Consider the following 26014-nt stretch of genomic DNA (forward strand, 5'->3'; position numbering starts at 1 on the left):
GAATAAGGGTGATGGAGTCTGCCCAAATAATATTTAAAATGCACAGACACTACAGATGAGATTGATACAGAAATGCTGCATCTGAACACTAAACACACATACCATACTTTGGGGGAGTCAGAATCCAGAGTAGGATTTCTTTATTCTATTCTAATTTTTGTATCATTTCCATCACTGTGTCAGCCTCATCTCTACTCTAGATCTAGCTAGAAATCATAGGGGGTTGTGGATGCTTGGATTTTATATGGACTGTATTTATGACAAGCAGAATATCTATTTTACAAAGCTATTTTAAAGTTGCCTCCCTCCTTAATTAAGCTGGTTAAGAGATACATGTATCTATTAGGCATGCTTTATGATCCATCTCAACACTGCAGTTTAGAAAGAAACGTCTGACCTTTTAAAAAAAAATATGCAAACAAAGTTAGTGTAGTTAGTTCATCTCAGTTCACAGAACACAAATTCGATAGTGAAAAGTGATTTGGGAGTCATTTAATTTGCTATTAAGTTTTACACAATATGGCAGCATTAAATAAAGAACATGCGCTAAAGCCCTTTTTTGGGGTCTTGTTTCAATTAAATCGAAATGGGATTGCACTGTGAGTTGACCCAAGCAATAGCAAAATAGTTGTGCCAAATTCGGCGCCAAAGCCAGCTGTATGATGCTGGTTTCCCTTTCCATGCCGATCATACCATCCTGCCAGCAGAGATTCTGAAAAGGTAGGAATATTAAAATGAAAAAAAGGATAGTTATTGCCAGTGTACACAGTGCAGAGTGGCCTGTATTTTTCTACTAACGTGACAGACACTTAAATGAAAGAAGTTAATTCACTGCTACAATAAAACAGTGGCCAAGCCTCCCTTACCTTTATTTTATTTCTAGTAAATGTAATAAAATGGCTGTTGGAGCTCACTCACACACACACACACTTTCAGTTTTGCTTCACAGTCAAATGAAGTGTTAGGTATATGAAAGTAAAATAACGGATATTAAACCATTGTTATTACACTGATTCTGCAGGCAACAGGGGCAGGGTTTTATATATTAACATTGCCGATGACAGTGTTCTGCTTTAAAAAAAAAAAAAAAAGCTTGGAGCCACCTCAACAGTTGTTTTTTCACTCAGTGGGAAAAAGTCAGCAAATGACAAGAAGCAAAACCCAGTTCTGGCAAAGCCTAAGTCACTCAGTATGTGGTAACGATGATGAGCCTCTGCTAATTATTTAAATACGGCCATAAAACCTGGAAGGCTAACAGACTAATTCATAAATATAACGTGTACTTATGCACAATATATGGTTTTACTATTGTTCCTCCAGCCTTGCGCACAGATGCAGACACTGCCAAAAGAAAGATTAAAGGCCAGCACAGAGACGGGGATGCACGGGCTGACCCTGCCCGTGACTGAGCACCCACAACTCATCCTATTGAAGTCAACAGGTGATACAGCTGCCCAGTACATTTCAGGCTCAGGCACTGAAGATGAACCAGCACCAGCTAATATACCTTAGGCCTCTATTAACTCCTTGCAGATCCTGCTATGCAGCTGCTAATGAAAAGCCACAGGGACTGCCAGTAGCAGCACAGCTCAAACAAACTGAGAGAAGGATACCAGAGCACCATGGAAAAAAGGTACTCACCCTGCAAACAGCTCCTGCCTCTTCAGATCTAAGAAGAGGAGGACCTCATTTGCACTTAGCTCCAGTATATTTCTTCCATCTAAAGTTCACACCCCACCTGCATATCCCCCTTCACTTGTAAGGATGCTTTATAGGCTGACCTTGTGGGATTGCCTATCTGATCCATCCTGGCCTTCTAGCCCCATGCCATGTATTAACCAGAGTGTTCCCTCTAATTGAGAAAGCCCAACACATTCAGCTACTGGGCCAATTCTTGTTCCCCCCATTCATGCATGTGTTCCCTTTAATCCCATGAGCCAATCATGCAGGATTTGGCCCATTCTCAACAGCCCTCTTCAGTTAATCCTTCTGAAGAACCTGTCACCTCAGATATTTGTGTCAATGAAGTTATTGATTTCATATCTTTACCACTTTTCCTACAGTATTTTGGGTCATGAGGTCACGTGACCCCACCTCATCCAATAGCTAGCTGGTCAATAGTTTAAGAAACCTCAGTATTGACTGCTGGGCAAATGATCGTGCAAAGAAAATGACCAAACATCCATCAATTGGATTGTGTTTGGCAACACAAGGGTGTTTGCAGTGAACCCAGACAGATAACTGGGTCAGTCTACTAAAGATACATGTGTCATCAGCTTTAAAGCAATTGATTCTTTTAAAAGTGAAATGAAGATGCAATTAGAACCGTCTTTGGTCTTTAGCCAAAACCCTTTGAAGTCAAGACTCCCATCAGTTGCAATAGGCTTTAAATCAGGCCCTTTGTGTGTATGAACAACAGCCCTTCAGTCTCCCAAAATAAATCAAATAAATGAAAAGACTTTTGTAAATTATTTAAGTGCTGCCAAGTTGCCAAAATGCATTTAAACAAGTCAGCTTCAGAGCGGATTTCCAGCCTTGTGTAATCCCACCGACACCAGGAGGATTATAATCTGCGGCCATTAGAAGTGAACTATTTCTGCACGCCCAGAAGGCAGCTGGACATTTCACATTAACATGAAGTCATGGCCACTACCTCAAATTGTGCACAATCTAAGTTCATAAGATACAAGAGTGCGTCAGAAGCAGATTGCAAAGGAGGAAGGGGTTACAGTAATTAGTTAATGTAGTTACACAGTAAGGCACATACATGTCTTGGAGTTTGTATGGAAAGCTTCCAACATGCAATCATATATTAAAGACTGAATTATAATACATATGCACAAAGGGTCAGAATGAACGTTGAATCTGCCAAGAACAGTTTCACTATTTACACCTTCAGTGGTATTAATTTTAAGGGACTGGGGCTCCCTCACCTCCCATGCAGACCAGTTCTAAATCTGATCCCCAAAAAACAGAAGGGACCATTAATTGAGAGATGATTGGAGCCATTTATTTATTATTATTATTATTATTGTTCTTTAGTACCTGTAGGTGTTCATGGCACTTTGCAGACACTGGAAAGAGAAAGTCCTTACCCTGAGGAATTTACAATCCAATTTTAAAACAGTGCAGCGACACAAAGGAGAAGACATTGAATTATAGTAGGGAACGTGGTACGGACAAGTGTTTTTGTCCGAAGGTTTGCTGAGTGTTTTGAGGATGAGGGGCTACAGAATTCTTCAGTGTTATGTTACAATAATTATAGTTTACCTGGATTGGCTGAAGAGGTTCCAAGTTTATACACGTGATTTTTACACAGCCTGTGACTGGATAACACCTTGACCAATACGATTTCAGCTTTCATCCATGCCTTGTGATATTTCCCAATCAAATTTCCATCATCAATAATAGCAGATAAGGCCTCACACTCAGGAGTTTTGGTTTGGTCTGGCAGAGACTTCCTGGGTAACCTCAGGGAAGAGACTCTGTGCATCTGTAAAATAGGGGTGGTAATATTTAGGTCACAGGGCTGTTGTGAAGATTAAGTCTCTGTCTATGTAGCGTCACTGTAGAGCTCCCATTAACTGTATCTAATGTTTGAAAAGAACTTTTGAGCAATCTGGGCCAATGTATTTAGGCTCCTAACTTCCATCTATTTCAACTGATCTGGGTCTTCGTGATCATCAGACAGAACTCACAATAGGAGTGAAAAGTAGTAGTATACAGTGATACAAGCACAGGGCCGTCCTCCCTAAAGAGATCAAGTATTGATTCAGCAATAAAATAACCGAAGCTTGCACAATGACTGCAGACTCCTCCTTCGCCACACCAGGTGATTTTTTAAATTTATTTATATTCTAGACGTGCCTAGAGTAGAGACCCCAGCAGAGACTGGAGCCCCAGTGAGAGAGGCACTGTAAATTTACAGTCTATGTCAACAAAATAGACCAAGGGGAAACAAAGGCACAGAGAAGGGATTTGTTTATAGTCACACAGCATGTCAGCAGCAGAATCAAGATTAGAACCCAGGTTTACTGATTTCCAATCCTGTGCACTCTCCATTGAGCCAATACAACTGCTCTGCTTCCTAGTGTTTCCAGGGCTCAAACACCAGACTCTGCTTCCTAGTAGAGTCTGGTGTTTGAGCCCTGGAAACACTAAATGACAGGGTCTATGTGGGAACTGAGTTTTCTTCTACAATACTGTTACTTTCCTCAGAGGTATCACTGCCCTTTTCCAACTTCAGTCATACTCACAGCGGAGGAGATTGAAGACCCTTCCTAACCCAAATCATCCTCCCCTTACTCCTGCCGGTAATGGGAGTGAAAGAGCAGCAAGCATCCCTCAAGCTAGTGGGAGCTTTGGCTGAACAAGAACTAAATTAAAACTAAGCCTAGAGTTCCAGATTTGCCCAGAGATCTGTCTGGTACAGGATATTTTCTTCAAAGAGAAATAAAACAGCACAGTTACAGGGGGTTTAAGGTATCATAGAATCACAAGACTGGAAGGGACCTCAAGAGATCACCATGGCAGGATTAAGTATTATCTAGGCCATGTTTTGTTTTACTTTTATTTTTATACTTGCAATTAAGATGATGGTTGTGACTCGCAGAGCAGTTTGGGATCTTGACATCAATACTGAGCCATTGTTTTATTACAAAGGGTGATAAATAATAATCCTCTAAGAACTCATTTATCTTACAGCCAGGAACTGATGGAACAAAATTGGAGTCCTTGTTACTTTCATCAGTCTCTATGTCTTCCCACTCCTGTATCCCACGAACCTGTCCCTAATGAATTGCTAGTTTTCCACAGCTATGAAATCAAAGGTATTGAATAGTAAAATCCCTTCATGCTAACATCTTCCATCGCATTACACATCTCTACAAAAGAGGTCCTCTGATGCCTCTGAAAAGTCCAAGATTTTCATCCACACAGGAACACCATCTAAAAAGTGGTATTTGAACTAAATAATTATATTGTTCATTAAGGGCCATGCCCCTTTCTGCGCTCCTTTCCTCTCTCACACACAAGAGCTCCAGTGACTTCAATGGGAATTCAGTACAAAGACTTGCTATTACCACACAGCTTTTAGCATCTCATTTTCCTTCTCCTATTTTCTTAGCTGAGGAGCCCTTTCCCTCTGTAGAGTAGTCTCAGCAGCGGTAGCAGGTCAAGTCACCCAATAAATTTCCCTGGAAATACTCTGTAGTATGGACCTTGTGGACTAGTTGCAGCAGTCACTCTGCTTGAGAGATGCCCTGAAGATTGCTAATTAAATGATTCTGAACTTAAACAACTATTTCCACCAGCAATCATAAGAAACTGAAGTTTCGTATAAGTAAGCATGGCCCAAAACCCAGAGTCCAGATGAGAATTCCCAGCTTGACTTTACAGCTAAAATAAAATTAGTCTCAACACCCCAGAGTTTGGATCTGGATTTCAGACCCCCAAATTAAGAAGTGTTGGGGCTTTGGTGTGACCCATTATAGAGATCATAGACCGGATTCCCCTCATAAATGATTGCACAGGGTGAAAGACATCAGGGGGGAGGGATAGCTCAGTGGTTTGAGCATTGGTCTGCTAAACCCAGGGTTGTGAGTTCAATCCTTGAGGGGGCCACTTAGGGATCTGGGGCAAAAACAGTACTTGGTCCTGCTAGTGAAGGCAGGGGGCTGGACTTGATGACCTTTCAAGGTCCCTTCCAGTTCTAGGAGATAGGATATCTCCATTAATTTAATTTAATTTAGGGTTAGGTCAGTAAATGTGGTTGTAGAATGCTACAGTTCTGATTTTGTAGCATGTGACTCACTTTGCCCAACTGTAAATGGCCATAGAAGGCACAAGAAAGTGGGACAAAGACCCAGATCCACAAAGGGATGTCAGTGTTGCAATGCTGAGCATCATGGAGCCTAACTTTCAGGTGCCAAGAAAAAAAATCACAGGAACAACACTGAGCCACAAAGCCCTGAGGTAGGCACCTAGGCTCCCTATACAGTGAATGGGGAGAGATGGCACCTTAGAATGTGATCCACAAAAGCCAGCACATTGGCTATGAAGCTGCCTATGCTAGCCAGTGAGAGATGCTGACAACAGAGGTGTGTTCTAAGCGCTGCCCTTCTCACAGATATAGGCACCCAAGTCCCAGCTGCAGGGAAGTGCCGATCTCTGCTTAGCAATCAATGAATGGGAACCCCTCTCCTGGCATCCTGCAGGAATTAGTTAGGCACCTGCCTCATCCCACACAAAAGGGCCAAAGGAGGAAGAGAGGGTGCCCACCTTATAACTTTTAGCCCAGTGGTTAGAGTACGGACCTGGAATATGGGAAACCCAGCTTCAATTCCCCGCTCTGCTGGAGGGGGGGAGGGCGCATGGGGAAGCTTACCCACAAAGTCCCCCAACCAGCCAAGGAAGACAGTTGATCCTTCTTTTGTGTTCAGCAGAAGCACAAGAACATTCTGCAAGGGACAACAGGACAACCCCATAGTGTGTTGCCTTCCCAGAGCCCAGGCATGAGATGTCAATCAGAGATTGGATAAGCTTCGGAAGTTGACAGATGTGGATCCACTGGTGGTTGTTCATATCACTAATGACACTGAGGGAAATCTTGCACATAATAGATCACTGCAGAGAAAGTCAGAAGTGTGCTGAAGAATACCCAAGTGATCTTGTCTGAGAGCCTTCCTTTCCCAGGAATAAAAGGCAAAAGATTCTGAAAGTGAACCACTAATTCAGTAAATGGTGTAGGGTTTTGGTTTGTAGAAAATAGATCCAACTTTCATAGCGACAGGGAGCTATATAGTCTGGCTGACCTCCACCTCAGCAGAAATGGGGACCACTCTCCTCAGGGACAGGCTGGCTCAAGTAGTCACAAGGGTGTTAAACTAATAACAAAAGTGGAGGGTGAGGAAAGGGAAGATATGAGCCCTCATTTAGCACCGCATCAAGATAAGAACAAAATGAACAGCAATACTAGGAGCCTAGATAACAAACAAGAGGAACTGGAATTGCTCATTCAATCTAGTTAGTATTATTGAAGCCTGGTGGGATGAGTCCTGTGACTGGTGTTTTTTTTTTTTTTTAAACCTTCTAATGATTAAAACCTATTTAGGGAGGATCAAATGGGTAAGAGGGGAGGGGGAGTGGCACTCTGTCAAAAATGGTATTACCTGTTTCCAAGTCACTGATAACTCAGAAGAAAATGATCTTGAATGCTTATGGATCAATGTTTTAACAGATAAAGCACAAGATGGGGAATTAGTTGGTGTCTGCTACAGACTCCCATATCACAGTAGGGAACAGGATGACTGGCTCCTTACACACCTCTCTATAATGTGTAGGAAAAAAGCTGCATTCTCATGGAGGACTTGAGTGCCCTGCTGGACAGGGCCGGCGCAACCCATTAAGTGACCTAAGCAGTCGCCTAGGGCACTACAATTTTGGGGGTGGCGACCGCAGCAGTATTTCGGCAGCGGGACCTTCCACCTCCTCTGTGGGGGGCGGCATTTCGGGGCAGGACCTTCCGCCGCCTAGGGTGGCAGAAAAGCTGGCGGCGCTCCTGCTGCTGGAGGTCTCATGCTGTCAGTACTAAAACATCTAGAATTTTTAAAAATTCTAGGTGAAGTTTCCTAACTCAACAGTTGTTGCAGCCAGCATAGGGGAATTCTATATTAGATCTTGTCTTGACAAATGAAGAGGAATTGATCAAAGAACTAAAAGTTAATGGTAGCCTAGATACAAGCAATCCCCACATCTATAATGTGCCTGCAAAATAAAGTGCAGACCAGGAATCCATATACTTGGTGCTTCAATTAGGCCAATTTCACAAGGCTGATGTTATGAGACAAAGCATCTTGGAGGAAGAGTTTTATCAGAAAAAATGTGAATGATAGTTAGTAAAGTGCTCTTAAACAATTCCCAAATGCCCAAAAAGCCACAATCAAGGCAGAAATCTGTAGTGATTTAAAGGAGGAAATGAAGGCAGCTATGCAATGTTTTGGGGATCACCCAAACCAATAAGGGGGGGGGGCTCTGTCTCTACCTGCCTTGTAACTTTGGGTGTCTTAATGCTATGCTGTTATGGCTCAGTGCTGACACTAGTAGCCAGCTTACAGGCTTCTATCTACCAATCACTTCTTGAAGGGTGATCTCAACAATCCCATCTGGTCCCAAGTTCTTAACTACTAGACACTGACTGTTCCCCTCTGGTTTGTCATCTTCACAGGCGTGAAAACTGCCCTTGATCAGGAGTTCACTTCAGCACAGAGTTCGCACAACATTGGCCCGCTTGAGGTAAAAATGAACAAAAAGTTTAATAGAAAAATCAGATTCAAAGACGAACTAGAAAGGAAAAGCAAATAAGTTATACAGAAAATAAACAAAGATGCAATCTCAGGCTTTACACTTCTATATTAGCCGAATTCCCTTTTCTAATACAAGTTATCCATCACCTCTGAATGGTTTCCCAGCATGCCCTCTGTACTAGAGGAGATCCAGTGCTTCATGGACTGCACCCTACTTAGATGCTAGGCCTCAGTTTCTTGATGTCCTTCATTTCAAATATCTTCCCTTTCAACGGGGTTTACTGGGTTTTTTCAGACTATGGTAATTCATGGTTACACAGAACAGGGGTGGGGTTTCCAGACTGTGGTTTTCTTTTCATTTTCAAGTTGTTTCAATGTTTTCCCATTAACTTTGGCTGGACAATGAAAGGTGCTTGGAGCCAGTTTGATGTGAACACCTGGCCTGAGATGTATGCTCCCTGCCTGACCACCTCACAGCAGTGTGGTGAGGCAATGCTGTAGTTTCACTAAAGTTACAGTTACTATTTCTCACACACACACACACACACACACACACCGTATATAACCAAGGTGGGCAAACTACGGCCCACATCACCGTCCTACCCGACCCTTGAACTCCCAGCCCTGGAGGCTAGCCCCCGGTGTCCCCCCTTCCCTGCAGCCACGCCGCTGCATAGGCAGTGCTCTGGGTGGCAGGGTTGCACCCTCCTGCTGAGCAGCATGGCAGCGTGTCTGGCTCCGGCCGGGTGGCACGGCTGCCAGACATGCTGCTCTGAGCAGCATGGTAAGGGGGCCAGGCCGGGGAGTTGGATAAGGGGCAGGGTGTCCCAGGGGGCAGTCAGGGGACATGGAGTGGTTGGATGGGGTGGAGGTTCTGGGGGGTGGTCAGGGAACGGGTGGGGGATTGGATAAGCATGGGAATCCCGGGGGTCCTGTCAGGGGGCGGGGGTGTGGATAGGGGTCAGAGCAGTCAGGGGATGGGAGCAGGGGGTCCCGGGAGGGGGCGGTCAGGGGACAAGGAGCGGGGGGGGGTTGGATGGGTCAGGAGTTCTGAGGGGAGCAGTCAGGAAGTGGGAGGGGGGCAGGTCGTTTGGGGAGGCACAGCCTCCTTTACCCAGCCCTCCATACAGTTTTGCAACCCCAATATGGCCCTCGGGCCAAAAAGTTTGCCCACCCCTGCTATATAACATGGTCCTAATGACCAAGTTCACGACATTACAAGCTTTCATAAAAGACATTACTTGACATTTTTATACACGGTAATAGTGTCTACAACCAGTTTATTCAATTGCTTATTTTGCTATTCTCCCCTTGGGGTGTCTGGACCCTGATGGTCTGTCACAAGCTCTCAAAAATTGAATAATATGTAGCAAATGGAAGAAATGGGAAGCTGAAAGTAGTGACTATAAATCCAAAGTTAGGAATTGTAGAAGATTGATACGGTAAGCAAAGGAACATAAGGAGAAATGTCCATCTAGCAAAGCCAAGGACAATAAGGAATTTTTAAAGTATATAAAGGGGGGGGAAAGGAATCCTGACAATAGTGTTGGTCCATTACTAGATGAAAATGGTAGAATTAACAATAAAAATGAAGAAGAGGCAGGAATGTTCAAAATAAATATTTCCTTTCTGTATTTGGGAAAAATGGATGATGTAGTCATATCATATAACATCATCCTCCTGAGATACTAGTCGCATGGAAAGACAGCCACTACTAAAGTTAGAAATTTTTAAATCAGTAGGTCCAGATAGTTTGTATCCAAGAGTTTTAAGAGAGCTGGGTGAGGAGCTCACTACACCATTAATGTTTACTTTCAATAAATCTTGGAGTACTGGGGAAGCTTTCTTCCATTCTTCTGAAACTAACATTGTGCTAAGATTTACATGGGGTAAATAGGATGACCTGGGTAATTATAGGCCTATCAGTCTGACATGGATCCTGGGAAAGATAATGGAGCAGCTAATATGGATCTTGATTAATAAAGAATTAAAAGAGGGTAATATAATTAATGTCAATCAAAGTGGTTTATAGACCCTGTCTAAATTAATGTTTTTTTTAAATGAGATTACAAGTTTGGATGATAAAGAACATAAGAGTGGCCATACTGGGTCAGACCAAAGGTCCATCTAGCCCAGTAGCCTGTCTTCCAACAGTGGCCAATGCCAGGTGCCCCCAAGGGAATGAACAGAACAGGTAATCATCAAGTGATCCATCCCGTCGCCCATTCCCAGCTACTGGCAAACAGAGGTTAGGGACATCATCCCTGTCCATCTTGGCTAATCACCATTGATGGACCTATCCTCCATGAATTTATCTAGTTAGAGTGTTGATGCAATATACTTAGACTTCTGTAAAGCATTTGACTTGGTACCACACATTTTAATTTAAAAAAAACAACAACAACAACCACCCTAGAATGATATAAAAGTAAAATGGCACATATTAAATGGATTAAAAGTGGATTGGTAGGTCTTAAAATGTAATTGCAAATGGGGATCATTGTTGAACAAGTGTGTTTCTAAGAGGGGTGCCACGGGGATTGGTCCTTGGCCCTATGCTGTTTAACATTTTTATCAATGGCCTGGAAGAAAAACAGTCATCCCTGATAATGTTTGTGGATAACCCAAAAATTGGGGAAAGTGGTAAATAATGGAGAGGACAGGTCACTGATTCAGAGCACAAGCGAACAATTGTTTTAATATGGCTAAATTTAAGTGTATACATCTAGGAACAAAGAATGCAGGCCACACTTCCAGGATGGCTGTGGTGGATAATCAGATGACCATGAGCGCCCAGTGACACTGGCCCATGACACTGTGGCCCAATGAGCTAATGAGATCCTTAGATACATAAACAGGGGAACCTTGAGTAGGGAAGTTATTTTCCTCTATTTTTGATGACTGGTGCAACTACTGCTAGAATACTGTGTCCACTTCTGGTGTCCATATTTCATGAAGAATATTGAACAATTGGAGAGGGTTCAAAGAAGAGCCATGAGAATGCTTTAAAAAAAAAAAAAAAAAAAAAAAAGGAGGGGGAAGGCTTTAAAGTGAGACTCAAGAAACTCAGTCTATTTAGCTTAACAAAGAGAATGTTAAGGGATTACTTGATTATAGTCTATTAGTAACTACATGGGGAACAAATATTTAATAACAGCCTCTTCAATCTAGCAGAGAAAGGTATAACAAGATCCAGCGGCTGAAAGTTGAAGCAAGATGAATTCAGACTGGAAAGGAGGAGAACATTTTTAAACAGTGAGAGTAATTACCCACTGGAACAGTTTATCCAGGGTCATGGCAGATTCGCCATCACTGACCATTTTTAAATCAAGAGCAGATGTTTTTCCAAAAAAGATATGGGGAATTATTGTGGGGAAGGTCTATGGCCTGTGTGATCATAGCAGTCACTTTCCATGTTGGAATCCATGAAACAGGGGTCTCCCTCCTCTCAGAGTGCTCTATCCACTGAGCTATGGGATATTCTTCTGTGGGGCTTCCTCACTCTCTCCTCTTGAAGCTGTTCCAATCTGGATCAATAAAGAGTGGCTGGATAAGGGAGACTATGCCCTTGGTCTCCCACCTCCCAGGTTGTTGACCTGACCAGTGGACTACAAAGTCCTTCTCTCTCTCTCTCATCAAATAACTATTTAAATATTTACCCACAGTGGAACAATCATTGGGCCAGAGTGAGAACAGAAGTAGGGCACCACCACCGCCACCTGAAGTTTTCAGGGTGGAGAAAGTTGGTCAGGTTCATGAATACCTTGAAAGAATTTGCTGTAACTCAGCACCTTGTTAATAGGGCCAGCCCAGAACAGTCTGTCAATAAGGGCAAATCAGGAACATGGTAGTCTTCATTTAATTCACCCCAATTATTCCAAGAAAACAATTCATCTAATAAGGATAGATTTTTGGCACCCTGGAGTGCTACTGAACTGAAAAACTTGGAGCTCATCCCCCCACTGCCCCAGCTCTTAGCATTTGGAGTCGCAACACAAGCTAAGAGACTGAGCCGTGCTCTAACCCATCACAAGCACTAAGTTATGTCAATGTTGTTAACCTTCCCTTTATCAAACCATTGTAAATATTAAACTGTTTTGGCTTCATACATTAACTAGCGTCTTCAAAAGTCAAAGCCATGGTGGTAGCAACCACTGGCGGTGATGCTGTGCACCTAATAGACTGGAATGGAAGTCCTGAAATGCATGGATACATTAGAGTATGCAAGCTAGGAGGAAGGACAGTCCCATGGTTAGTGAACATTGAAACAGGATGAAGCACCATGCTCATTAACAAGTCATAGAGCAGCATACCAGCTATGCCTCCAACAGGTGGTGGTGCTTTGAGAGGAAGCTATTCCCTATGCACAAAACACCCCAACAGCCATTCAGAAATGTTGCCTACAAGGCAAGCCACCTGGCCAGCCAAACCATGTTTGAGCAAACTAGATCCAGTGGAAAAACCTGATGTTCTGAGGTGCTAACTGCACGTGTTGCTACAGAAAACCCTCTGGTGAACTGGATTTGTAGTGACAATAGACCTCCCCTACTCTTAGTGGCCAGTCATATCCCACAAATTCCACATGTATGTGACACGTAACCAGTAGGAGCTTGGGCCTTCCCCAATCAAGTGGTGGTATAGTAGACAGGACATGCACTGCCACAGCTCATAACCAGTCTTTTGGGAAAGACAGCAGTTCAGGGTATCACTCTGGAAGGACTATCCCATCTATGGCATGTGCCAATAAATGACACCAGTAAGGCTAGTATGTCTTATAAATTTAAAATTTATATTAATGGAGATATCATATCTCCTAGAACTGGAAGGGTCATGAAGTCCAGCCCCCTGCCTTCACTAGCAGGAGCAAGTACTGATTTTGCCCCAGATCCCTAAGTGGCCCCCTCAAGGATTGAACTCACAACCCTGGGTTAGCAGGCCAATGCTCAAACCACTGAGCTAGCCCTCCCCCTTATATCTTACTAGAGTCAGGACAGGACAGCTAAGCAATGAACTATGGCTAGATAGCATGCCTATGTGCAAGCCACTGATGCATTTGTGCCAACCCAGTACCTTACTGGAGTGGGGGTCCTAGTTTGGTATGTTTTCACAGTTCATTTTTGTCTGCATACCTATTAAATGACGTGTGGGAGCCTGAGAAAAGTCCTGATATCTCCTTTGTATGACTATCATTCTGGTTAAATACCCTTCACCTCTGCCTTGCAGTGAAGGTATTTCACCCTGCTTGTGGTACATAAAGACTTCAGACTAGAGACAATTGTCGCATGTATCCTTCCATTTCAGATATTAGCCCCAGTGCATGTATTCTGAGCTCTACAGTGACTCGCAGCGTGCTGTGCCCTCTGCCACATGAAGAGTACAAATTGCTACCTTTGGGCTTGGTTTTCTTCTGTTCAGCTGCAGGTGCAGCTTCCAGGCTGCTTTTCCCCCCTATTGCCTCTAGAGTGGACAGGCTTCCCTGAAGCCTACATGCTAGTGAATGTACCTTACTCCACATCAGGGCTTGAAGTACTTTGCTGGCCTTCCTTCAACTTCTGCACTCTCCTTGAATCTGGTATGGAATGTGGACAAGCAGCCTGGGGCTCTGTCAAAAAAAACAAAAAACAAAAAAAACAAACACACAACACCACCACCACCACCCACACACCACTAACAGGGTTCACAACCCACTTTGCTACCCCCCCAATAAGGCTCAGAGAGGCTTCAGTGTTGTGCCTATGTCTTTATTTACTTCAGGTTATCCCACCACCGGTATCTACCTATATAGAAGCTTTACAGAATTAGTCAACACCTTTACAGGTAGAATCAGCCTTCAGCTAAGAGACCTCCAGTTCCCACCCTGACTGACTTTTCCCTGGATGCCTTCTGGCACACTCCCAGCCTTTATAGCCCTTGGTTTGTCAGACCAGCAGGTGTTGTCAATCCTCAGGCCAGCATCAGGCCTTTTCCATCAGCCTCAATCTGTTTCCCCTGATTGGAGCTGGCTGGGCAGGGATTAATTGGCTGCTTTTGCACCAGTACCCTGCTACAAACACCTTTTCCTCATCTATTGCACCTTATGTGCAGCCTGGCGTGCTTTGTAATGCACCAAGACTGTATGAGAGGGTGCACAGCCTACTTCTGTATCTGGAGGAGCAGCCCACTTGCTGAGAACTGGGCCCAGAAGCACCATATCTAAGTTGCCTCTAAAGAGGTGCACACACTTCCACTCAACTGCTCTCTCAGCGTGACAAGTATCTTAGAATAGTCCCAAATTCTGCCCTAGATACATGGTCAGTTTTCTTGTGTGCCTCCAGGAGCAGGTCACTGCACGGCACTTCTGAGCCAGATTCTGAAGTCGGGGCGGGGGGTGGTATACAATTGAAATTCAGGGCAGAGTTTGGCCACCAGTGATCCAGCAAGCTACAGTAGAACAGCTGCTACTCCACATGCTGCACTGAGTTCCCATGGCTGACCCACTTCTACTGCACCTCTCTCCCTAGCCCTAACACAACCACTACCTGTGGGACCCAATAAGGCAGCATGTTGGAGTGGGATAAGGTCCTGGCAGCCTCTAAAGAAACTTATTCCTATAGGATACATGCATAGCAGCCATTTTGTGCCTGCAGAGCAGCTGCATGTCGCAGAAGAGCAAGGGGCTTTTTAAGGTTGCTTCCAATAGGGGCCCAAAAATTGGGTTGTTCCTGTATATGAAAATCAATCATCTGTTCCCTGAGGACCAGGAAGCCATGATGACTTCTGTAGGGAACTGGGTTGTTTCACTAACCCAGAAAGGACAATAAGCCATGGCAGAGGCTGTTTCACTCTCCCCTCAGGGTATAAGCTGGTTAAACAGAAACTGAGACAGGCAGAAAATAGTTCCACTGCTCAGCCTAACCTACAGTTCCCAGAACTATTCCCTCACCTCCCCCAGCCAGTACTCTTCCAGGTCCATTCCCAGCCCTGGAATGCCTATCGGAACCTACCTGCTTACTGTAGTTCTTATACCCCCAGACCATATACCTCAAAATCCCCTAATCACTAAATTACTTCCCCTCCAGCTCAGCTGAGCGCCTACTGGCCTTTATAAAGAGGTAGGCAATCGTGGAGACCCACAGCCTCAGCTGAGAAACAGCTGATTAATCACAGGTGGTGTTAAACCCCATCTTCCCTTAAATGGGCCAGTCACCCAGTGACAACATGAACAGAAGATTGTGGAGCATACAGACTGCTGGGTTCGGTATTTGTACAGTGCCTACCACAATGGGATCCTAGTCCAGGGTGAGGGCTCCTAGGCATTACTGCAGTACAAAACCATACAAAAACAACAACAGCTAGACAGACATAGGAATACATTATAGCCACAGGCTTGGCAGCCTCTTTGAATTTCACTGTCAGTTTTTGCTGTAATACATGGCACCTTCCCTTTCTAGTCATTCTAGAGCAAAGGCTAGCATGAACATTCTGAATTGAACAGATAAAAACTGAACAGGTGGTATCCATACATAGGAAACCCATATATATGTGCCACCCTCTTACATACAGCATCAGATAAGGGATTCATGACTGGCGTGAAATGCACAAGGTGAAAAGGAATTGTATGTCTCACCCTGCTGGGGCAGCATTCCCTATCACTTCCCACAGCCAAATATGCATTTGCAGAGCTGCCTTTTCTATTACAAGTAAAGAATACACTTTTGTCTCACCCATCACTAATGTGCCTTACATTTCTGTTGCCCAGTGGAGTAAAGCCCAAGCGTCAAGGGATTTTTTTTCCTCAGGAGTCTGCATAAGTGTAACCAAGGTCAAATTTGGCCTCAGCATTTTATAAAGCCACAGGAGGACGCCTTTGAAGGGTAATTTTAACATCACTGATGCTGCCATAGTAGACAAGAGCAGAGATTTTAGCAGGCAGAAAAATATATACAGCACATGAAGAATCTGTCTGCCTTGCGTGGCTTTCTCCCCCTTCAGTTTGCGTTAAAGATTCGTGTGTTTTTCATGATATCCAAAATTCATTGAGTCATAAGCTTAAATTTCCTGTTCATTACAACAGCATAAAAAAATTAGTATTTCGTAATATTCTGTGCCATAAGAGCTCAGCTTCTGTGGAGATGGGTGAAGTGTAATTTCCTGGAATAAAATAAAAGATTTATTAGTTATTTGCTATGGGTGCAAGTCAACCAGCTGCAGAGACTACTCTTGGCTTATGCACCACTTTAGTCTCACTGACACCCTATTTTGGAGACGTTCAACATCTTTGTGCTGGTTTTCAACACAGGAGCGAATTTACCCTGAATTAATTGCATCTTTCTGGACACTAGCATATTTGAGAAGAATCTTTATATTTATTAATGTACCTGGTTGCTCAGTGGAAAAGCCTCTCTATCTAGGTACTTAAAAAGCTGCAGACACCATAGACATCTGTGCACCTTCCAAGTATTTAAAAAGAGAAAGAAGAAGAAGAATCTCTTGCTCTCTCTTCCTACCTCGCTTGATTAGTCCATAGGCTTTTGTTTGCTTGGGATGTGAGAGGTGTTCGGTATGAACCAGTTAATGAAGGAGCATTAAGCTGAAGAAATGAGTTTTGCAGTTAGTTCTGAAACTGGTGACATCCAGGGTTATTTCTATCTTGTACTATGGGGGCTTCCGTAGTCTAAATCCAGTGCCTGTAAAAGTTCTGCCTCCCATCCTCATGAGCTTCCTCCTACTGGTCAACAGTTTCATTGCTACAGTGGCATGTAGCTGTTGGGAGAGTCAAGCTTGAGGCAGTAGAGGCAAATTATCAGGTGGCTAGAATCAGATCCCTGGAGAGTCTTGAGTATCAGGACTCTCTGTTCAATAGGGAGTCAATGCAGTGGCGTGCTCCAGGTGACCTATGTAGTAGTCAGATGGGCAGTTGTACTTTGAACTAGTTGGAGCGTTTTAGATATAATGAGTTGCAATGATCAAGGTCATGAGTATGTAGATCATTGTGGCCAAATCTGTTTCTGATAGGATGGCAGTGCAATATTCTGGCTGATGGAAATTGGCTTTTTTGGTTTGGTTGGTTTTTTGCCTCAATGGCTATTTGCCAATAGCATTGAGCAGACCAAAAGGACTCCAAAGCCATGGACCAGCTGAACTATCTGAGGGCAGATCCCTTCAATTCTAGGGGATGTTAGAGAGGAGTCAAGTTCTTTAAGCACTTCCTTCTTCCCATCAGCATCGCCTCAACTTTGCCCGAGTTCAGCTTTAACCCGCTGCTCTTTGTTCAGGTACTGGTTATAGTTAGGCACTGAAAAAGCTGGGAGATGATGTATTAACATTTGATGCAAAAAAGATGTAGAGTTGGGTGTCATCGGCATACTGTTGGCATTTCTATCCATGTTGCCTCACCAGCTCTCCCACTAACTTTGTATAGATGTGGAATAATACAGGGGAGAGTACTGAGCCTTGTGAGACACCACCACCAAGGGCTTTAGAAATGGAGGAACAGTTACCCATAAGACCCTACCACATTCCGTTTAAGAAGAAGAATCTGAGATATCTCAGGATGTTTCTTGTCACTCCTGCAGTTTTCAGGAGACATGGACAAGGGGTATCTTATTATTAAAGTTGGTTCAGAAAAGTAGAGATAGGCCTAGTTAGAAAGAAAATTCCCTGTCTAATCTAAGCAGAACAGGAAAATTTAGTTCCTTCATTATCTTGTATGACAGGGAAGTTGTTCGACACACCCACCTTCTTCAGCCTGTAACTAATTAGGGTGGAACTAATATGACAAATAATACCCCCCTGGAATAAGGATTATAATAAAAACACTCTTTGTGTGGCTATAATTACTGTAAAATAGGTGTAGTCCTGTGTGTCACACCTGTGGTTAATAACACTAAGAAAAGAGATGGTTTATAATTCTTGCAGTCTGATAAAGTTAATTTGAAAAGAGGGAAATAAAGCCATTTTATGTGGGGGTACACACAACACATATACATTATATATGTATAGCTATACATACATACACTATACACACACATCTATTAGGGAACAGATGCCACTTGGTACAATCTGGGACATGCCAAAGGCATTTCAAATGCTCTTTAGGTGCCAGGGAAAATATTAAAAGTCTTACTTGTCAAGGGTGGTTTAGCAGCATCCAGAGAGAGGGGCTGGCCTCCACCAGTGGCTAGAGCAGGGTTCTCAAATTTCATTGCACCGGGACCTCCTTCTGACAACAAAAATTACTGCACAACCCCAGGAGAGGGGACCAAAGCCTGAGCCCTGCTACCCTGGGGAGGGGGAGCCAAAGCCCCAGGGTTTCATCACCAGGCAGGGGGTCTGTAACCTGAACCCAGCTGCTAAAGGCTGAAGCCCTCGGGCTTCGCCCGGGGTGGTGGGGCTCAGGCCCCAACAAGTCCAAATCAGCCCCGGTGACCCCACAGTTTGAGAACCGCTGGGCTAGAGATTTCCCACCATATTTCCCCTTCCATAGGAACTCTCGTGAGGCTTATTTTTTAAATGTTATTTAATCCATTAGTACACGTTTAATCATTTTTACATTAAAATAACTACTTGGGGGTGTAACATCTCCGTGCAAATAAAGGGGCATGAGCATGAAAAGGAGAAGTGGAGATGTTCTTGCGATGAGACTCTGAGATGAAAGCAGAGGTGTGTGTACTGGGTCTGCTATATCCCTTCTCTCTCTCTCTCCCTCGCTATCTGAAGTCTGTTGTATATTTGTTCCTTCACGGCTCCTCGTCCTTAGATTAGATTTCTCCTTTCTCATTACCAACCTTAATAGACCCTTCAGACCTCATTCCAGCCCCAGATATTATCTGACCCGTATAATTAATTAATTATAGCCCAAATATTATAGATTATTAAAAATAGCATAACTAATAGTGTAATATCTCAAGCTGTCGACTTTAATAGTCAACATTGTCTTGGTCTCTCTTATCAGGCTGGGACACCCGGTGAGAATATTGATTTCTGGTAATTTTAACCATCATCTGCCATCCTGATGGGTAATTGTCAGATTTTCACCAGAGTCAGAGCTCATTTGAAATCGTTAAACCGTCGGCAGGGCTCACAGTTGATCTTAATGTTTCCTTTTTCTACCCCTTCAATATGTTTCAGCAACAGAGAGGAAAATAAATAGAGAGAGAACGAAAGAGAGAGAGAGAGATGCTTATGTGCAAACCATCGGATTTCTCTTTTATTTATTCCCATTCCCCTTTTGTCCACAGTCTCTGAATCCCAGGAGGAGAGTAGGGCTGTTTTAAGGTTGATTTTTTTGCCACCACCCCCTTTCTGTCCTTAGCTTCCCCCCCCCCTTTCTTTCTTTCTTTCCTTCCCCAGCTTCCCACGTTCATACCTATGCCAGAGAATCTTCTCCCGGTTCTAACCCCAAAGTTAACGTTGTGTCCCCAGGCCCCCTACAGAGGAACAGATGTCAATTTCAACCCACGTGCAAATAAATAAATAAATAAATAATCAAACCAACGGTCTAATTTTCTGCTACACCTCCCCATGGGAGGGGGGTTGGCTCCCCTCTGCACACACACACTCTTTCTCCAACCTGATTATTGTCTAGGCTTAGGAAATCAGAGTGCAGTATTTACAAAGGGCTTGCAGGATAGAGGGGAAGAGATAAGGACAGACAGGGACACAAGGAGGGGCTGGTTTTACCCTCTTCTTCATACCCACATGGGGTGTCCGCTGGAAAAGTAGTAATACCAACCATAGAAACAGACACTGCATGGCTGGGACACCCCCTCCCTCCCTTTATAGGAAAACCACATACATATTACAAGTATGCCCATTGCTAATGCGAAATGGAACCCTCTGGAGAGTTCATGCAACACAGACAGGTTAGGCAGGGGTTGCTGTTAGAGAAACCCACCTATTTGGGTCCGTTTGTAAAAGGATCGCAACAGAAAGGCCTAGCGGGGGAGGAGGCTATAAAGGAGAACACTAAAGTATTTCTATAATTGGCCAGCCCTCCATTCCCCTTCTAAAGACTCCCAAAAGAGTCCCGGGCATTTTTTTTAGTTGGGGGTGGGGGTGGTGAGTTTATAACGGACTCTGAGCAAAAGGGATCAGCTTTCACTAGGTGTATAAATAAGAGCTGCAGATGAGATCTTTCCCCGAGATAAGTGAGAACAAGCCACTTTATTAGTATTTTATATATACTCCAGGGTATAGGCAGATAAGCGCCTAGATTAACTAAGGGGGGGGTGTTAAACAGGAATTTGCTGAACTAAATCTTGGAAGGGAACAAGGTAAGCTGCCTTTGAACCTCTCGCTGGGTGTCATTTCGGAAGCAAAAAGCCTCGTGTCGTGAGTAGATGTTTCTCTCTCCGAAGCGTTCTTAATTTGCAACAGAATAAACATACCTCAATTCCACAGGGCCCTAGGGCAGCCGGGCTCTCCCCCTCTGGCTGGTTTGAAACTCTAAGGGAATCGGTGAGAAAGAAGAGAACTGTTTTAATAGATCCTCCGAGGATTCCCCTGGCGCATTATTTAAACTTCTAATTATGATTCATGTGTGTGATAATATTAATTTAATAATCAAGGAGCTGTGCAGGAAGCATTAACCTCAATTAAGCTCATTACTACCCTAACCTGGAATCCCCTGGGCTTTTAAATCTTCTGCTGTGAGGACCTGACATTGTATTGATAGAGGGCAAGATCTGCTTCATAATCTCTCTCTCTCTCTCTCTTTTTTTTTAATAATCATTTTCTTTCTTGGATAGAGTTAATTATTTCCTTGGCTTTAACTGGGTTAACATTAAACATCCTCCACCACCCCTTTCCCCCACAGCTTTACCGCTCACTCCTGATACGTCTCATAATTTCAGGGAAGGGGTGAAAAGGCAAACAGTCTTTAAACTAATTATTGTTTATCCTGAAACAAGCGCACTGTTGTGTCTGGAGACCGATGGCCATAATAATAAATAAAATAATAATTAAAGCTACCAGCCACCACCCTCGGCTCAATAGTGCCAGAACAGGTAGGATGGACTCTCGCTTTGAGCTGCCAATACAAATGCCAGTTTTAAACATTCCTCAATCTGGGGGTGCTCTTTCTCAGCACAGGACCCTGACTGGGAAGATCTTTTGGAAACCAGCCATGTTTGGAATCGAAGAGAAAATGGTAGTGGTTAAAGGACATATCGATAGATCATCCCGCTATGTGCCCAAGAAATAGATGTCATTAGACGCTGCTTCTGATAAACGTACAATACACACACACACATACACACACACATTCTCTCTCTCTCGTCCTGACTTCCAATTTCAGTCCTCCCGTTTCCAGTTCTTCCAGGGGAGACAGACATGGCATATCCCTAGCTTTCTAGTCCCCTTATCTCATCCGTTCTATCCCCTTTATTCTCCTTTCATATTCATTCTAGTGGGTCTGCCACTACCCGGGCTCTAGTTTACAGGAGCGGTGCGATCAGGAAATGGGGTTAAAGCACATTTCTGCAAGGCGATATTTGCCTCCCTGCGTTTATTGTATTTGAATTAATATTAGCCGTAGGTAGCTTAGATCTTTGTTCTTAGAAAAAAAACATGTATCTTGGTCTGAAAATTTCCTAATCGCGCAGATATTTTAAAGGACAGGACAAAACTCAGTCGGATTCCAAAGTTCCTGGAGTCACTTGGCCTCCAAACCCTTTGGATAAAATGCGCGAGTTTCCGATTTAAATTAAAAGGTGGGATTTGAAAAGTCTTTCTTCTGCATGTGTTACTTTTGTGGGGGGGTAGGGGGGCGTGGAAGGGCCATCCAGGCTTCCTTCCCACGCGGTGTATCTGGATTGTACAGACGGGAGTTAACTCCAACTTGATGTTCCGCGTTGCAGGGACCATGTGTTTCCATCGACTCAGGAAAGATACTGGAAAGACTTTATCCTCAGTGACCTTCCATTGCTCCCAGGGCACATTTCTGATCAATGCAAACCGATCAAGAGTGCGGGGGAAGCGAGGCGGATTTCTCTTGCACCTGTTCCACCCCGAATCAGCCCCCCCCCCTCCTCTCCCAATCCTTTCCCCCATGGAAATCCATCAAAGTGACCTTCCCAATATAACAAGAACTGCTAAACTGTTTTACCACCACGATAAATGCCCCTAATTACCCTGAGATCCGCGCTGCTGGAAGGGAATGATGAATGGCCAAAAAGAAAAGCTTCGGTTTTTGACCGGAGTTGTAGAAATCTATTTAAAAAAAAATGGAATTTGTTGCTTAAAAACTCCGGTGCGGGCTGCTGGAGCCGGTGCTCAGGGAGGTGTTCGTGGCCGCCACTCCTGCTGAGTCGAATGGAGCAGAGGGCTCCAGTCCCTTCTATAGAGCTGCAAAGCACATCCAGGCAGAAGGGGGACACCGGGTGTTAAGGTTGATATTTACTAAATGCAAATGTTCTGTGCTGACAAACAACGAGACGCATGTCAGTGCAGCCAGCCCCATGGCCGCACAGGCCAGCAAGGGGGCTCTGATTTTATGCAGCTCGCTTTGCTGTTCAGTGTCTAAGGATCATCTTCCAGTTGAAAATGCAATGAGGAGCCAGGCTGCATTGTCTGAGCCTAGACAACTCAGGGATCAGGAGGAAGGAGCAGTTTTATCTCAGCTTGGTTCTCAGTAAACGTGTAGCTTTAACAACCGGCTAGGAAGTCAGGGGGATGGACAGAGGGTCTGGCCTAGGGGCCTCTCTCGCCGGCAGAGGTCATTGCGGCGGGCTGAAGGAAGGGGACGGAGCGTCCTCTAGATCCAAAAGTCATTTGAAAATGTCCCTGGGAGCTTGATGCCTGTGCGGATCTGAGATAAGAGGAGCCTAGGGCGTCTCTCTCCCTTCGTGGTGTTGCTGAGGATGGGGCAGGACAGACCCAGCTCACCTCTGTCGGTGACTGGGAGACTGTCGCTCTGTGGCAGCCCTCCCACCACCAAGTATTAGCCTCTCGCTCTCCCTTTAGCCAGCCCCTGTGGCTTGCACGAGGGTGGAGGGGAAGCCCCACAGAGTGATGGGTTCCACTGGCCAGCTGCTCTGGTCAGGGCTGTTTCATTCGTAGGCAAAATGATGCCCTCTTCCTCCCGTCCCTAAGCCCAGCAGCCTGGGCCTGGGATCCCCTAAAGGATCCATCGCCCCTGGCACCGAGCGGTTCTGCTCTGCTCTCCCGGCCTCCCCAAGACCTGGGGTGTAAACATGGTTTGAAAGGGCTCCACGTTTACCTCCCTGCTCCCCGGGCACCCGCCCGCAGTGCAAACCCGCCCCAGCCGTCGGTGTTATACCAGCAGTATCTCCCAGACTGGCTGCAGTGGGGGCGACCATCCTGCCAAAGGAGGAGGGAGTCAGGGGGTCTCTGCACACTGCATCTCACCCACGCTGCTGTGGGAAGCAAAGGCTGCCCCGTTCTGTGCTATCTAACCACAAGCACCTCCCGGCTTTAGAAAAATCCCCTCCCTGCAGATATAATTCAGTCTAACTACAGAGATCGCTATCGGGAGAGTTGTAAAACCGATAGGGTTGGTTTGTTGGGTTAAAGAAAGAGCCATTTCCATGCCAGCCATTCTCCTGGGTGGTGGAGGGGCAGAGGTTTGATGACATGGCATTTAATTGGTGTTAATCTAACCCTCCTGCGAGTCCCCCTGCCCCACCTTCCCTTCCAAGCCATGCGTTCCCCGAACGCGTCCCCCCCGGGCTGTGATGCTGCTGGTGTCTTTTTTTAAGGACAAGGACTAGGACTGTCTCCGAGCAAGAGGGAAGTGGTCACCCGCCCCGATCACGAGCGCGATATTTACATGTCACAACAACTCATCTCGTGCCCCATAATCAGCGCTCACTTTCTGGTGAACAGATAACCAGAGATGGCAGATGGATGGAGATTGCACAAATGAGGCTCTAATTGACAATCAATTGTGATTAGGAGCAATAGAACATCTTTATAACACTGGCTTTAAAACCCAGGGGCGCGCGCGCACAAAGGCGTCTGTCCGCTTCGGTTTATTACTCTGGGGAGAAAGGGAGAATTCGGAGCAGAATTCTACCCCATTGCCATGCTCAGCTGTGTCTCTATTAATCGCGCGCTCTCTGCTCCCTAAAACTTTTACACTTGTACCGAGAGCATCACCGCCTTTTGATTCCTCGCTTTGATTGGGTACATCAAAAAATAAACACACGGCATCGTGTATGGAAAGCGAGTCTTAGCAGTACACTAGAGAGAAAGAGAGAGATTTATTCTACGCGACATCTGGGGCTCAGATTCACTTTCCTTCCTTCCTCGGAGCGTTTATTGTGCAGCCTTGTGCCCTGTATATGTTATTAAATGATTATTAATTCAACTGCTGTTGTCGTTTATAGCAGTGCTGGTCGATGGTCCCTGTGTTGTATAGGCCCCGCTAGGACATTCGAGCGCAGAGTTTTAATTGCAATTTAGACCAGACATTGGTGGGTGCCCAGGCAGAAACTTACGAGGACGCCAATGTACTCCAGAGATAAGAATCCCCGCCCCCTAAAAACCGTGTTCCCTCCCGAGAAGGTACCAATTGAGACGATGACAATAGGAAATCTGATCAAAGTCATTGGCGTCTACCTAAAACACATCGCCTTTTCATAAACAATCTCCCATGGCTGCGGGCAGAAGTATTGAAAGAGAAATTGCCCCAAAGCTAAAGATCAGACCAAAGACACAACTCCAGGAGAAGGGAAGAAAGAGAAGCTTTTAAAAAAACAACCAAATGTTATATTAAAACTATATAGCTCGAGCTGTGTTTGTGTGGCAGTGAGGTCAGGGAAGTGAGGGAGGACGTAATTACCTACACATGATCAGAGATTATACATACCATTTCCACCCAGAAGGTGATTTATAATTTAAAGATAAAGCATAACAAAGTAATAAAAGAGGAAGGACACTGTTGTGGTGTCTGATTAAAATCTAAGGGCTGGTCTATAATATATGAGAGGGAGGTGTTGTGGGCTCCAGCGCTCCAGGAACTCCCCTGGGCCCAGCCCATTGATGGGCTAATCATGTCCAACCCCTACCAAAATTACAGCTGATTGTTTTACCCATTATTTCTCCCAATTTTTAATTTCTGCTTTCCAAAGGATCATTGCCCGCGGTAATTGCAAAGGACCTGTCCTTGTATGTGTCACCAGCCTCAAAGACAAAAAAAAAATCTAATTTTCTTTTGATGTTTTGTCTATTTTCCTACCTTTTTTGGCAGCTAATTCAAACTAAGCAGCCATTTGGACAACCAAAACAAGAATGAAATTGATATGGTCAAAGCGCGCGCGCACACAGAGAAAACTGGGGAGGAAAGGAAAACAGATTTTTGTAGTTCAGAGTCAACGCTTTTCCTAATTTCTTCCTTTTTTCTGCATTCAAACCCCATGAATGAAGGAGTGTTTCTCAGAAATGAGAATGGGCTGTGTTTATTGCATTATTTCTAGGTGGGACGAGAATAGATCCCCTCCCCCCCAGTTATTTAGGATGTATTGATCGTCGTGTTTTGCCTTGTGTCGTTTAAGCGTATTATTTTGCTCTTAGTATTTCCAGGCACTTTCATCTGGTATGTAATTTTAATTAATGGGGTGGGGGGAGGGACAACGTGTGTATGTATGTGCCTATACACTCGGTATAATTCAAAGCAGTCAGCCTCGGACAACAATTTGATTCTATTGTTCTAATTTAATAATGCAAGGGTGGGGGGGATGAAACAGGTGAGATTGTTCACACTTTTGAGC

At 44.5% G+C, this 26014-nt stretch overlaps 1 long non-coding RNA gene across 3 annotated transcripts; it reads right to left on the bottom strand.

Moving 5' to 3' along the window:
• Window positions 1-488: 488 nt before the first annotated feature.
• LOC135983801 (uncharacterized) lies at window positions 489-20816 on the bottom strand. Of its 3 annotated transcripts, XR_010601615.1 has the most exons (5): window positions 20672-20796; window positions 15560-15601; window positions 13807-13905; window positions 3271-3493; window positions 489-712 (listed from the first exon to the last, which is right to left on the bottom strand). It is a non-coding gene; the product is annotated as an uncharacterized LOC135983801 (long non-coding RNA). The 3 variants fall into 3 exon arrangements; XR_010601614.1 differs by lacking the exons at window positions 15560-15601; window positions 20672-20796 and adding an exon at window positions 15287-15549; XR_010601616.1 differs by lacking the exons at window positions 13807-13905; window positions 15560-15601 and having other exon boundaries at window positions 20672-20816.
• Window positions 20817-26014: the final 5198 nt, after the last annotated feature.

Source organism: Chrysemys picta, chromosome 5 (genome assembly GCF_011386835.1).
Source record: "Chrysemys picta bellii isolate R12L10 chromosome 5, ASM1138683v2, whole genome shotgun sequence".
NCBI lineage: Eukaryota > Metazoa > Chordata > Testudines > Emydidae > Chrysemys > Chrysemys picta.